This window comes from Miscanthus floridulus, chromosome 11, assembly GCF_019320115.1.
Source record: "Miscanthus floridulus cultivar M001 chromosome 11, ASM1932011v1, whole genome shotgun sequence".
NCBI lineage: Eukaryota > Viridiplantae > Streptophyta > Magnoliopsida > Poales > Poaceae > Miscanthus > Miscanthus floridulus.
Window position 1 is genome coordinate 30,706,455 of NC_089590.1, and position 11,868 is coordinate 30,718,322.

Sequence of the window (11,868 nt, forward strand, 5' to 3'; positions counted from 1 at the left end):
ATAGCTTGCCATCCTACTCTCATCAGGCATCAGCTTTGCTTTGCTAGAGGAGTCACACAATAGGGGATGGAGGAGCCCATGTTGGCCTTGCTCTGGTTGAAAGGGAACAGAGAAAGGAAATGAGTGGAGGAGCCTGGTGTGGACCGCAGGAAGCTAGAATCCAGGAAGGCAGTGGCGGTGGCATGAGGGAAAGGTGGAGTGGTTGGGTGGGGATGGAATGAAACTAGGGTTCCAAACTTCCAATATATACTTGGTTGGCAGTGACCCCAACTGTTAGGTAACTAAGACGGGTTTGCGGATACGGATAGGATATTTTCTTACTCTTTAATGAATGCCCATTGGGTTTATACCTCTGCCCGCACCTGTGCCCATGGGCACAAGTTCGTGCCCGTATCCTCACCCACTGGTTCGGGTGCTCACGGGTACGTGGATTTTTTCTGCCCGTTGCCATCTTTAGGACCCATGTGTCACTGAGACTAAAAATAGAGGACAGCGAGAACTCACCGATGGTGAGGTCTCCGACAGTAGCGTCTTCACCACTATGCTCTCCTCACCCATGTGCATCGAATGGTAGGCCTAGTTGGCCTGGTGCTCGCTGGAGCAAGCTCGATGGCAGCCATGGCGGATGGCGGAGGTCGGTGGTGGTACGCTGGCCATCTCTGGCTATGACACACTCAGGCAAGGATGGCTACTCCATCCTAGTGACCTAGCAGATCTACTTGGCATAGGTGAGGGCTCGAGGTGGCGTCGATGAGCTCAGCCACATGCATGGCCGTGCGGCGATGCACAGAGCATGGCCGTGCTCATGCTGTTCTGGCTAAACAATGGCAAAAGGTGGTTCTCCATCATTCCATTAGCAAGACCTAGGGTTACTCAACATAAGGTGCTTGAGAAAAGAGTGAGATGGTGAACCAACTCGATGGCGGTGAGCTCGAGTGCCACGGCGGCCATGGCAGGCGCGCGCAGGGCGGTGATGCGTTCTGGCACCGTCAAGTGGTAGTGTCATCCCTAACTCTGGCCTAAGCTTCTATACTCTAGCATGGTGCTAGACCAAAGGTAATGAAAGCATCTGATGTAGTGGGATGGTGGGCCACAGAGAGCCACAAGCGCGATGGGGCTCCAGTGACGACGGCGGCAGTGGCAAGGTGAAATGTCGCTCTACCTATGGTCAGTATGCGGTGCTGGTGGCTCAAGTGGGTGGAGGCTATGGCGTAGCAGCTATGGCTAAGATGAATCAGCTAGTGGAGCTACGTCGGTGATGAACAATTGCGATGGAGAGGCGGTGGTGCTCGGCGAGCTCGGCGTGGCGCTGTGGACAGGCGGAGCGAGCAGGAGGGAGTGGGAGTGGGCGAGTGGATGGAGTGGAGGGTGCATGGCGTTTATGCACGTGCGATGGCCTAACCGGCCAGGCCAACACCAGCATGCTGCCTCCACGCGGCGCCCATGGCCTGTGGCCTGTTGGCCACTGCCTAGCCCACAGGCACGGGTTTAGTCGTCGCGACGATGACTGATAGCACAAATTAATGATGCTATTACTCCTAATCCGCTATGAATTAGCAAAAACTTCCTTAATGAAAGTTGTAGAGCTACATGAGATCTCCAACTTTGCTTTAAGAACCATCATCTAATTCTCACTAGTTAACAAACTACCCTGCACCAAAGTGAGGTACTTTGAAACTAAAATTCATCTCCACACCTAGAAAATTTCATGTCTCAAAACAACATTTTGTTGATACTTGTGAGCTATTTTTGAGCATGCTATGCACTGAATTAGACCTTGACCCTAGTCAAAATAGCATTTAGTCAAGCACTACAGCTTTTATTTAGGTCACATAGCCATGCAAACACTCTAAGCTATTGTTCAACTTTAGTCAAACTAGCATCATGAAAATGGCATTTCAAATGAAACAAACGCTTAGAAGCAAAATTGGCCTAGGTCATGAATACAAACATTGTTCCATTTACCATCCTAGACATGTCTAAGATGTTTTCATGACCTCATAACCATCTTATACATTGGTCATACATAATTGCAAGCATAAACATATAAATAAATCAGCGTTTCATGTGATAATGCATAAGAATGAGATGAAATTTCATATGCTCTTGTTCATGAATGATTGGATGATGCTTGTGCTCATGAAATGCAAGTGCCAATTGCAATGCTTAACATAGAGGTGTTATAGCCCCTCCACTTATATAAATCTTCATAAGAGGCGGGATAAACTTCACGTAAGTAATCCTCCTGTTCCCACGTGGCATCTTGTTCACTATGGTTATTCCACACCACCTTGTAGAACTTAATGACCTTGCTCCATGTTACTCTTTCCATCTTCTCTAGCACACGGATTGGTTTCTCCTCATAACTCAAATCTGATTGGAGCTTAATGTTGGTGGGTGCATTGGCTTCCTCCGGTACACAAAGATATCTTTTCAACTGAGAAACATAGAAGACATCAAATATCGCACTCATTTCTAGAGGAAGTTGTAACTTGTAAGTGACATTTCCTTTTTGTTCAATAATCTTGTATGGCCCTACATATCTAGGCGCAAGCTTCCTTTTTACTCCAAATCTCTACACTCCTTTCATGGGTGACACTTTTAAGTATACATAATCTCCTACTTCAAAAATTAGTGGTCTTCTTCTTTTTTCAGCATAACTCTTTTGTCTTGACTGAGCTACTTTCATATGCTGTTGGATACTGCATGCTTGTTCTTCAGCTTTGGTGACAAAGTCAATGCCAAAATATCTTCTTTCACTGGGCTCAATCCAATTCAAAGGAGTTCTACATTTCTGACTGTACAAGGCTTCAAAAGGAGCCATCTTGATGCTCGCTTGATAACTGTTGTTGTAGGAAAACTTAGCTAAAGGTAGCCACTTCTCCCATGAACCCTTGGAAGATATAACACAGGCTCTCAACATATCTTCTAAGATCTGGTTCACTCGTTTGATCTGTCCTAAAGTTTGTGGATGGTATGCTGAACTTCTGATTAGTTTAGTTCCCAAAGCTTCATGCAAGTGTTCCTAGAAACAAGCTATAAACTATGGTCCTTGATCTGAGATTATGGTCCTTGGTACTCTGCGTAGTCTCATGATCTAAGAAATGTATAGCTCAGCGTACTTTCCAACTAGATACCTGGTGTTAACTAGTACAAAAATGTGTTGACTTGGTGAGGCAATCTACAATGACCCATATGGAATCATGACCTTGTTGTGTCATTGGAAGGCCTTTCATAAAGTCCATAATTATTTCCTCCCATTTCTAGCCTAGGATAGGCAAAGGCTAAAGTAATCGAGTAGATTTCAAATGAACGGCCTTTACTCTATTGCAATTATCACACCTAGCGATATAGGTGGTGATTTCCTTCTTCATCTTGGTCCACCAAAATTGAGTTTCCAGATCTTGATATATTTTGCTACTACCTAGATGGATAGACAACTTGGATGAATGAGCTTCATCTAAAATTTGATTTTTAAGCTCATGATCTTTTGGTACCACCAGCCGATCCTCAAACCATAGCACACCCTTTTCATACAACCTAAAATGCTTGGTGTTTTGTTCTTTCATCTTTCTCTTGATGTGAAATACACCTACATCTATCTTCTGTAGTTCTATGATTTTGCTCTCTAGTGAGCAACTAACAGTGATATTGTGCAGCACAACAGGATGTAACAAATTAAATCCATCTTCCAACAAGGCTTCTAAAGTGTTGCAATGAGATTTCTAACTAAGTGTATCTGCTACAACATTAGCCTTCCCCGAATGGTAGTGCACTTCCAAATTATAGTCCTTAATCAGCTCTAACCATCTCCGTTGTCTAATGTTCAGCTCAGGTTGGGTGAAGATATATTTGAGACTTTTGTGGTCAGTATATATGTGACATACATTTCCCAACAAGTAATGTCTTCATATCTTCAATGCATGAACAACTGCTGCAAGCTCTAAATCATGCATAGGGTAAATAACCTCATGCTTTCTTAACTACCGAGAAGCATAGGCAATAACTCAACCTTCCTGCATGAGCACACACCCCAAACCTATACCCGATGCATCACAGAACACATCGAAAGGCTTTTCAATGTTGGGTTGTGCTAGAACAGGAGCTATAGTTAACAAGGTCCTTAGGGTGTGAAAAGTAGCTTCACACTCTAGTGTCCAGTTGAACTTTTCATCCTTCTAGAGTAGTCTGGTCATAGGCTTAGCTATCTTGGATAAATGAAGAATGAAACGACAATAGTAGCCTGCTAACCCTAGAAAACTCTGAACTTCATGAACCAAAGTTGGGGCCTTCCACTCCATGACCTCTTGTACTTTAGATGGGTCTATAGAAATTCCATCTCTAGATAAGATATGACCCAAGAAAGGTACTTTACTCAACCAAAATTCACACTTGCTGAACTTGGCATATAACTTATGTTCCCTCAGTCTAGATAAAACAATTCTCAGATGTTCTGCATGGTCTGCCTCATTTTTTGAATAAATCAAGATATCATCGATAAACACAACCATGAACATGTCGAGCTCAGGCATGAATACCAAATTCATCAAATACATGAAGTAGGCAGGAGCATTCGTCAGTCTAAAAGACATGACCAAATACTTGTACAAAGCATACCTAGTGGAGAAAGCTGTTTTAGGTATGTCCTCTGGCCTAATCTTAATCTAATGGTAGTCTAACCTTAAGTCAATCTTAGAGAATACCTTTGCTTTTGCTAGTTGATCGAACAAGATATCGATACGTGGCAAAGGATACTTGTTCTTAATGGTCACAACATTAAGCAACCTATAATCCACACATATTCTCAAGGACCTGTCCTTCTTCTTTACAAATAAGGCTGGACATCCCCATGGAGACAAACTAGGTTGAATGAGACCTTTGTCCAATAGTTCTTCTAACTGAGTTTTAAGTTCATCTAACTCATTTGGTGGCATCCTATAGGGTCATCTAGAGATAGGTGATGTACCTGGCACTGATTCAATCTTAAATTCCACATCTCTATCAGGCGGTAAACCTAACAACTCATCTGGAAATACATCAGGAAACTCACAAACCACCAGAATATCACAAAAGGGTAGTGGCTTGGATAGCACAAGACAAGTTTTGGAGATCAAAACTTTGGGGAAGTGGTACTAGAAAATCATAACCTCCCTTTGGTTCTCTCAACATAATTGTCTGAGTGGATGTGTCAATAAGAACACCATGGTCACTCATCCAACTCATGCCTAAGATCACATCTATGGATAATCCAGGCAATACTATTAGATCCATTGTGTACTCCCTCTCTTGTATAGAGATGAGCACATCTCTGACTATCTTATTTGTAGAGATAGTAGCTCTAGCCAAACTTATACTATAACCTCCTATTTTTACATTGATTATTTTCTAATCATACTTAGATGCAAATGCTTGGCTCATAAATGAATGAGAAGCTCTAGAATCAAATAAAACAATGGCAGGATGTTTGTTAACAAGAAACATACTGGCAATGACAACCTCTCTTATAGGAACCTCTTCAACAGCGGTGTAATGCACGTATCTAGGACGTGCTTTAGGATTTGCCAATCTTTGATTTCCCTAACTTTGATTGTTGTTCTTCTTAGGATGGGGCACTCCTTGGCCCAATGACCCAATTGATTATAGTTGAAGCATGACTGATTGCTCCTAAGTTCTACTGAGCTTCCTTGCCCTGTGTTCCCCTTGGGTAGGGCAATGGTGAATGCCTTACGAAACACCTTCTAAGGTCGGTTGGCTTGAGCTTTTGGTGGAGGAGGCCTAAACTTGGGCGGGGTGGATGAAACTATGGCCTAGCCACCACTAGAGTTCTAGACTAGGAAGATCCTAAGGTGCCTACCTCAGCTGCTCTCTTGTGACCCTTCGCTGCTGCATGATGATTGTTCTGGTTCTCTTGAGTCAAGGCATCACTGATGAACTCATTGAATGTGGTGCACCTCGAGTTAGTCATAGTTTTCATTAGCTTAGTGCTAAGACCTCTCTTGAAGCTTTCAATCTTCTTTTCCACTGTATCAATGAAACCTAGGGCATAACAGGACAAATTGTTGAAAGCATGCATGTACTCTGTAAGGGTCTTAGTCCCTTGTGTGAGTTGCATAAACTCAGTTGCCTTCATGCGCATTAGCCCTAGGGGAATATGATGTCCCCTGAAGGCTAGCTTGAATTGCTCCCAAGTGACCTGAGAGTTGGTAGGTAGAGATGACAGGAAATGGGTCCATCATATTCCTGTTGGTCCCTATAGCTGATGGGACGCATATTCTGCCTTCTGATGCTCCATAACCCTCAAAAGATGGAACTTTTGCTTGATTGTGTTTAGCCATTCATCCGCCTAAAGTGGTCCTTCGGCCACCTTGAAGATAGGAGGCATGTTGTCTATCCTTGAAAGAGCTGTATTGATTCGGCTCAGGCCCTTGTTGCTGATGGGCGCGAGCAGTATTCTGCGCATTAAGGCACAGTGTTTCCTCCATCGTTCTCTGACTACCCAAGAACTATGCAAAGAATTCATTCACAGACAGTGGCGGCGGTGGTGATAAGTCACCGTCATTGCCACCCTAGTCGTTGCCTACTATAGCACGAGTGCAAGTCATCTACAAAGTTGCAACAATAAGTGATTATTAGATGATGCCAGGAGATTATAGATGAATTGTATAATCATGCCAAACTGAAATTACTAGAGAGAATCTTAAATTCATACAATAAAACAGAGGCATAATAATTCGTTCTCGCAACATGGTATCACCAATTTGATCAATTATCGGGCTCACAGCGCATTAACATGCATGTCATAATCCACCATTAAAATGAAACTAGAATTTCATTAAAGTTCAATCCATAGTGAAGCAACATGCAAAGTACCATTATTACACGGAAGTCAAATCACAAATACCAAACTTTAGCTACAAGTCTATTACATAAATAATAGGGATACATCTAGTGCTTTAACTAGTCACTAGGTGATTCTAATCTTCCATGTGCTCACTGTCGAGGTCAGAGATAGGATCATCCTCATCCTCTAGCTCTACTTCTTCTTCCTCCCAACCATCATCTTCAACTAACATCTCAAGATCTTCTTCTTCCTCATCAAGGATCGGGTGTAGTTGGTTGTTTAGGAAATGCACCTCATGCTGAAGATCAACCACCACGTTCTGAGCCTGTGCAAGCTATTGGCGCAAGTCCCTCTTGACATAGTCCTATTGCACGTTCAAGGTGTGGGTCCTATCTCATTCTGCTTCTGCCTTAGCCGCATGGTTGTTTGCTAGGATCCACTGGCACGTAGCCATGAATGCCTCAGCATGGGTGGTCTCTAGCTGCTCCCACAGTCCTGCTAGCATGGCTTGATCATCTTCTCTTGCCTCTTGGGTGGCAGCTCTCTACTAATGAACTTGCTCTATTTGGGTGTGGAGATTTCCCAAAGCTACATAAGCTTGATTAGTTTCCCATCGAGCCTCACTTGCTGCCTTTTTGTGCTTGCGCACACGCTTCTTTAGCTTACGCTATGCAGCTTTGGCTCCCATGAGCTTATCCATGCAGTTGGTATAGGATTCATACCAGAAGTCCCTGGTGTCCTGATGAGTGTAGAACATCTTCATTACTGCAAACTTTGCACTCGTAGCGGGACAAGCACTGTCTGCCCGCTCATCTCGGTCTCGGATCAACGCATTACAGTTGTGTTGTGCCCATACCATCGTGGATGGATTCACCCATGGAAAAGTACCAGCGGCACTACCGGTAAGCTCATCCCCATGCTGCTGATAAATCTAACTCAGCACCTCAAAAGCCACTACTTGGGCAGCCTCCCAAGGAGTTCTTCCTTTAGATTCCGCCTTCCATTCCTACCAGAAGGGCGCTTGGTTATGAGCTGGTATGGTCAGCTATACTTCATACCATGGTTGTCCCTCCAAGTATAGTTCATTCCAGTAATAGAGGGGTGGTTCGTAATACCCTGCATAATGCAAGACTCTCCAAAGTAGGGTAGGAGTTCCAAACATGAACAGGAAATTCTCACTTCCAGCCGGTGCTGCCATCTGTACCAATAACATGGTGCAACTCTCATGAGACGAAGCCATAATGGATAAGAGTTACATAATCAAGTAAGAGATTTATAAGGGGAGGAACAATGCAAGTATGTAATAATGATGATTTATCATGATGCATGCACGTTCTGTACGTTCTCACAAACTTAGGAAAATTTAAAACTTCTATGGCATATACGGTGGCATACATATGTTCTCTCATATATAACGTAACTAGTTGGGCTACACATTTCGCTGTTAGTGTACCTGCATAAGAATTTCATTTCAGCCCAACCCCACAATTATATATGCATAATGTAAATATGGGCTCTAGGTTGCAATCTAAATACTTCTATATATATACCCATATATATACTTCCGTATCAAGGCTACTCAAAAGTAAATACATCCCATATATACATATAAATATGCATATACAGTCATATCAAAGCTAATCCACAATTAAATACCTCCGTATATATATGAGACATATATATACTTCAGTATCAAAGCTAACTCTCCCATAGACTGTACGCTCACATCTTGCGGTCATGCCACGGTGATGATGATTGGCATCTTACCTTGGGCGTAGAGGCATTTGATCCATACATTACCACTCAAGTGAATGGCATCCATACAATAGCACGCCGTATGGACGATGAAATGGAAAACCCCCAAGTTAGTACTTAATTAGCCACCTGAAGTCCTTAATTGGGCATAAAGGAAGTGATCACTGGCACACTTTAGATTCAACTGTAGGTTTTTAAACACCTATATATATAGCTATAAGTTGCTAAAAACTGGTTTTGAAAATGAAAACCTTTGTTTTAAATACACATGTGGTAATTAATGTTAAATCTTGCTCGGATGCCAGCTATAGCAGAACCGACCAATTTATAAGAGCACAAGTACAATGGTAGCCCGTAAGTGGTCGCACTATCATACTTGAGCCCATATAAACCCGGTAGTCCATCGAGTACCATGACGGGTCTTGATTAACCATCAACATACAACCAAGATCATACATGATTCAGCATACATGTCACATGTTATATAAAGTTCACAAATACAGTTCATTCATCAGAGTACGAATTAAGGTTATTCCAAACCAAGTTTAGTAAATAGTAGCAGAAGCAAATTAGAGTTTGAAACTAACATCTGCCATCATAGTTCAACTACAGTGCCAACTGGTGATCACACTCCCACAAAAACATGTAAGAAGGATTAATAAGAGATGCCTGCCCTGGGCTCACTCCTCATCCACGACAGGATAGAAGCAGTTCTTGCAATAGCCGTGATAAACTATACCATCGGCAATAATGGCTATAAAACCCTGAGTAAGAGAATGTACTCAGCTAGACTTACCCATCATAAACCAAAAATAATGTGACTCCAAGGATTATGCATGTCTTTATAAGTGGAGGTAGCTTGACAACATTTTGCATAAAAAGCGACTAACTCACTTGTACAATTATAATTCGGTCATCAAGTTAATTATAGCTATTCATCTCTAGATTAGCAACTAACCTATGCCAAACATGTGGTATAACATTTAGTAGCATCCAATAGTAACCATAGCCAGTGTAGTAATTCCATGTTCAATTGAACCATTATATTCCATAACATAGTTACTATAATGTTGGGACTAGCCAAGTTTCTCACTGTCTAGGAGAGACAACGATTTGAATTGATTTCAACCAGCTGGGAATTTATTCCTAACATAAACCTAGGTAGACCAGATCAACAGTCACCTTTGGTACAACTCAGGTCCACATTTCGTGGGTTTGCCCAGCGCCGCACAATCAGGGACAACCAACTACCAGGATGTTCAGGCCTGGCCTACCATTGGGCTCATGTCTGGCTCCCCACACATCCTTACTACCATCTAGAGTGTGCACTCTAACAGAACAGGGCCTAGCCTAAGTTGAGCTACTCGGCTTCGCGGTCGGAACAAGTTATCCGGCCAGCTAAGTGAGAGGCATGCATTCAATCTTGTCAGAAGTGCCAATAACAGTATGGTCCTTAACTGGCATAGACGAAATCACATGAGTCAACCTACACATAGACTCTGCCTGGCCTCCATTTACATTACCCCATGGTTCTTTTCCCATGATAGCAAATATAGCCAACCGTGCTTCGATATCCACCTATATCTCGTAGGTGACAGGAAATCACCCGACTTCTATCGGTCTAAGCATGGCTAAGCATAAATTCGATCCTAGACCTACACAGGGTTAAATGTATATATAACTGGATAAGGTAGTTCTATACATCAAGTGTTTCCAATCAACTCTTATAACCTAATGCATCAAACATAAATGACTCAAGTAATATTTTGTAAAACATAGGAGACTTAGAATGCTCCGGGGCTTGCCTTTGAGGAAAGAGGTGGGTCAGTGATCTAGGCACTTAGGGAGATCTTTGAGAGTCTGCTCCTCTTCTCCTAGAGCTACAACCTAAGGCATCTCCTACTGATCCTCCTCTTCTTCATTCAACTCTAGGAGAGTTATCTCTTTGGATAATCCTATATACATGATAAGATATCACAAATGCATATGTGATGACATGTATAACATGATATGATGTGATGAATGTGTCCTCATAAGGGTTTTCAATAGCATGGTATTAAAGTAATAACAAGTTGCATCGTAGTTACTTAGTAGGTGCATAACTCCTTTCTAATAACTAAACAAACACTAATTTTAATCATTTTCTAGACTACAAGACAGCAGCCACTTGTTTTGACCATAACTGGAGTTATACACATCAAAATAATATGATCATAGACATTCTGGAAAGCTTATCAAATTTCCTACAACTTGCTTTTAATCATCTTAACATGATTCAGCAGTTATATAGGTCAAACAATTCAATCATTCAAATCTGTCCAGAGAGCAAGCATTTCGGACAACAGATTTTTAATAGCTATAATTTTTAAACCATAAGGCCAATGACTATGAAATTTCAACAAAAGGTAGATAAGTAAGTTATCTACAACTTTGTTATTAACAAGTTTTATAGAAAAGACCATTATCATTATGAAATCATCACCACCACAGAAACTATACATGCAGCCATCTATTTGAATTATAAAGCAATAATTAACTAGTTGCATACAACCAATTGCTTTTAAGCCTAACTAACATCATCAATAGATCATATACGTCACAAGCACCATAGAAAACATCATGGTTAAACATAACTAATTTATTTATATCTATTTATTAATTTCCTTAAATAATAGGGTGATTTAAAGGATAAATATTTCTAGTGCTTAATAAATTCTGAGAAAATTACAGTAGCATACAAATGACCTTAGTAGTCTACTGTAAAAAATTCATGACTTTTGGATAAGTATAACTACCTTTACAAAAATGACAAGTTAGATAAGCTTATTTTAGCAAAAATAGTTTAGCACAGTGAAAAGTGTCAAGCAACAGATTTCATATTTTTCTTACATTATTTCAAGGATGAGAATACTGTGTAAAAATTTGCATGACCATAGATTAAGTATTTTTACCTTAATTAATTCCACTAGAAACTAGCAATTAATTAGGATTAAATATGAAGACTTTATTCAAAGTATGCTTATAGTAGGTTTAATATTTTCCTAGCCAGAGCATGTCAACACAAGACCAGAAAAATTAGAATCACAATTTTATCACTTTTCTAACTCAAGTTTTGCAATTTATAAGATAGAAACCACTTAAAAAGCATTTATCTAGCTACATTTTATTCTCCCAAAAAATTACTAGAAACATTGCATCTCATATTTTTATCAAATACTACACTTCAAGATAAAACTAACAAAATTTGGTTCACCCCATTTGGACACTCCTAG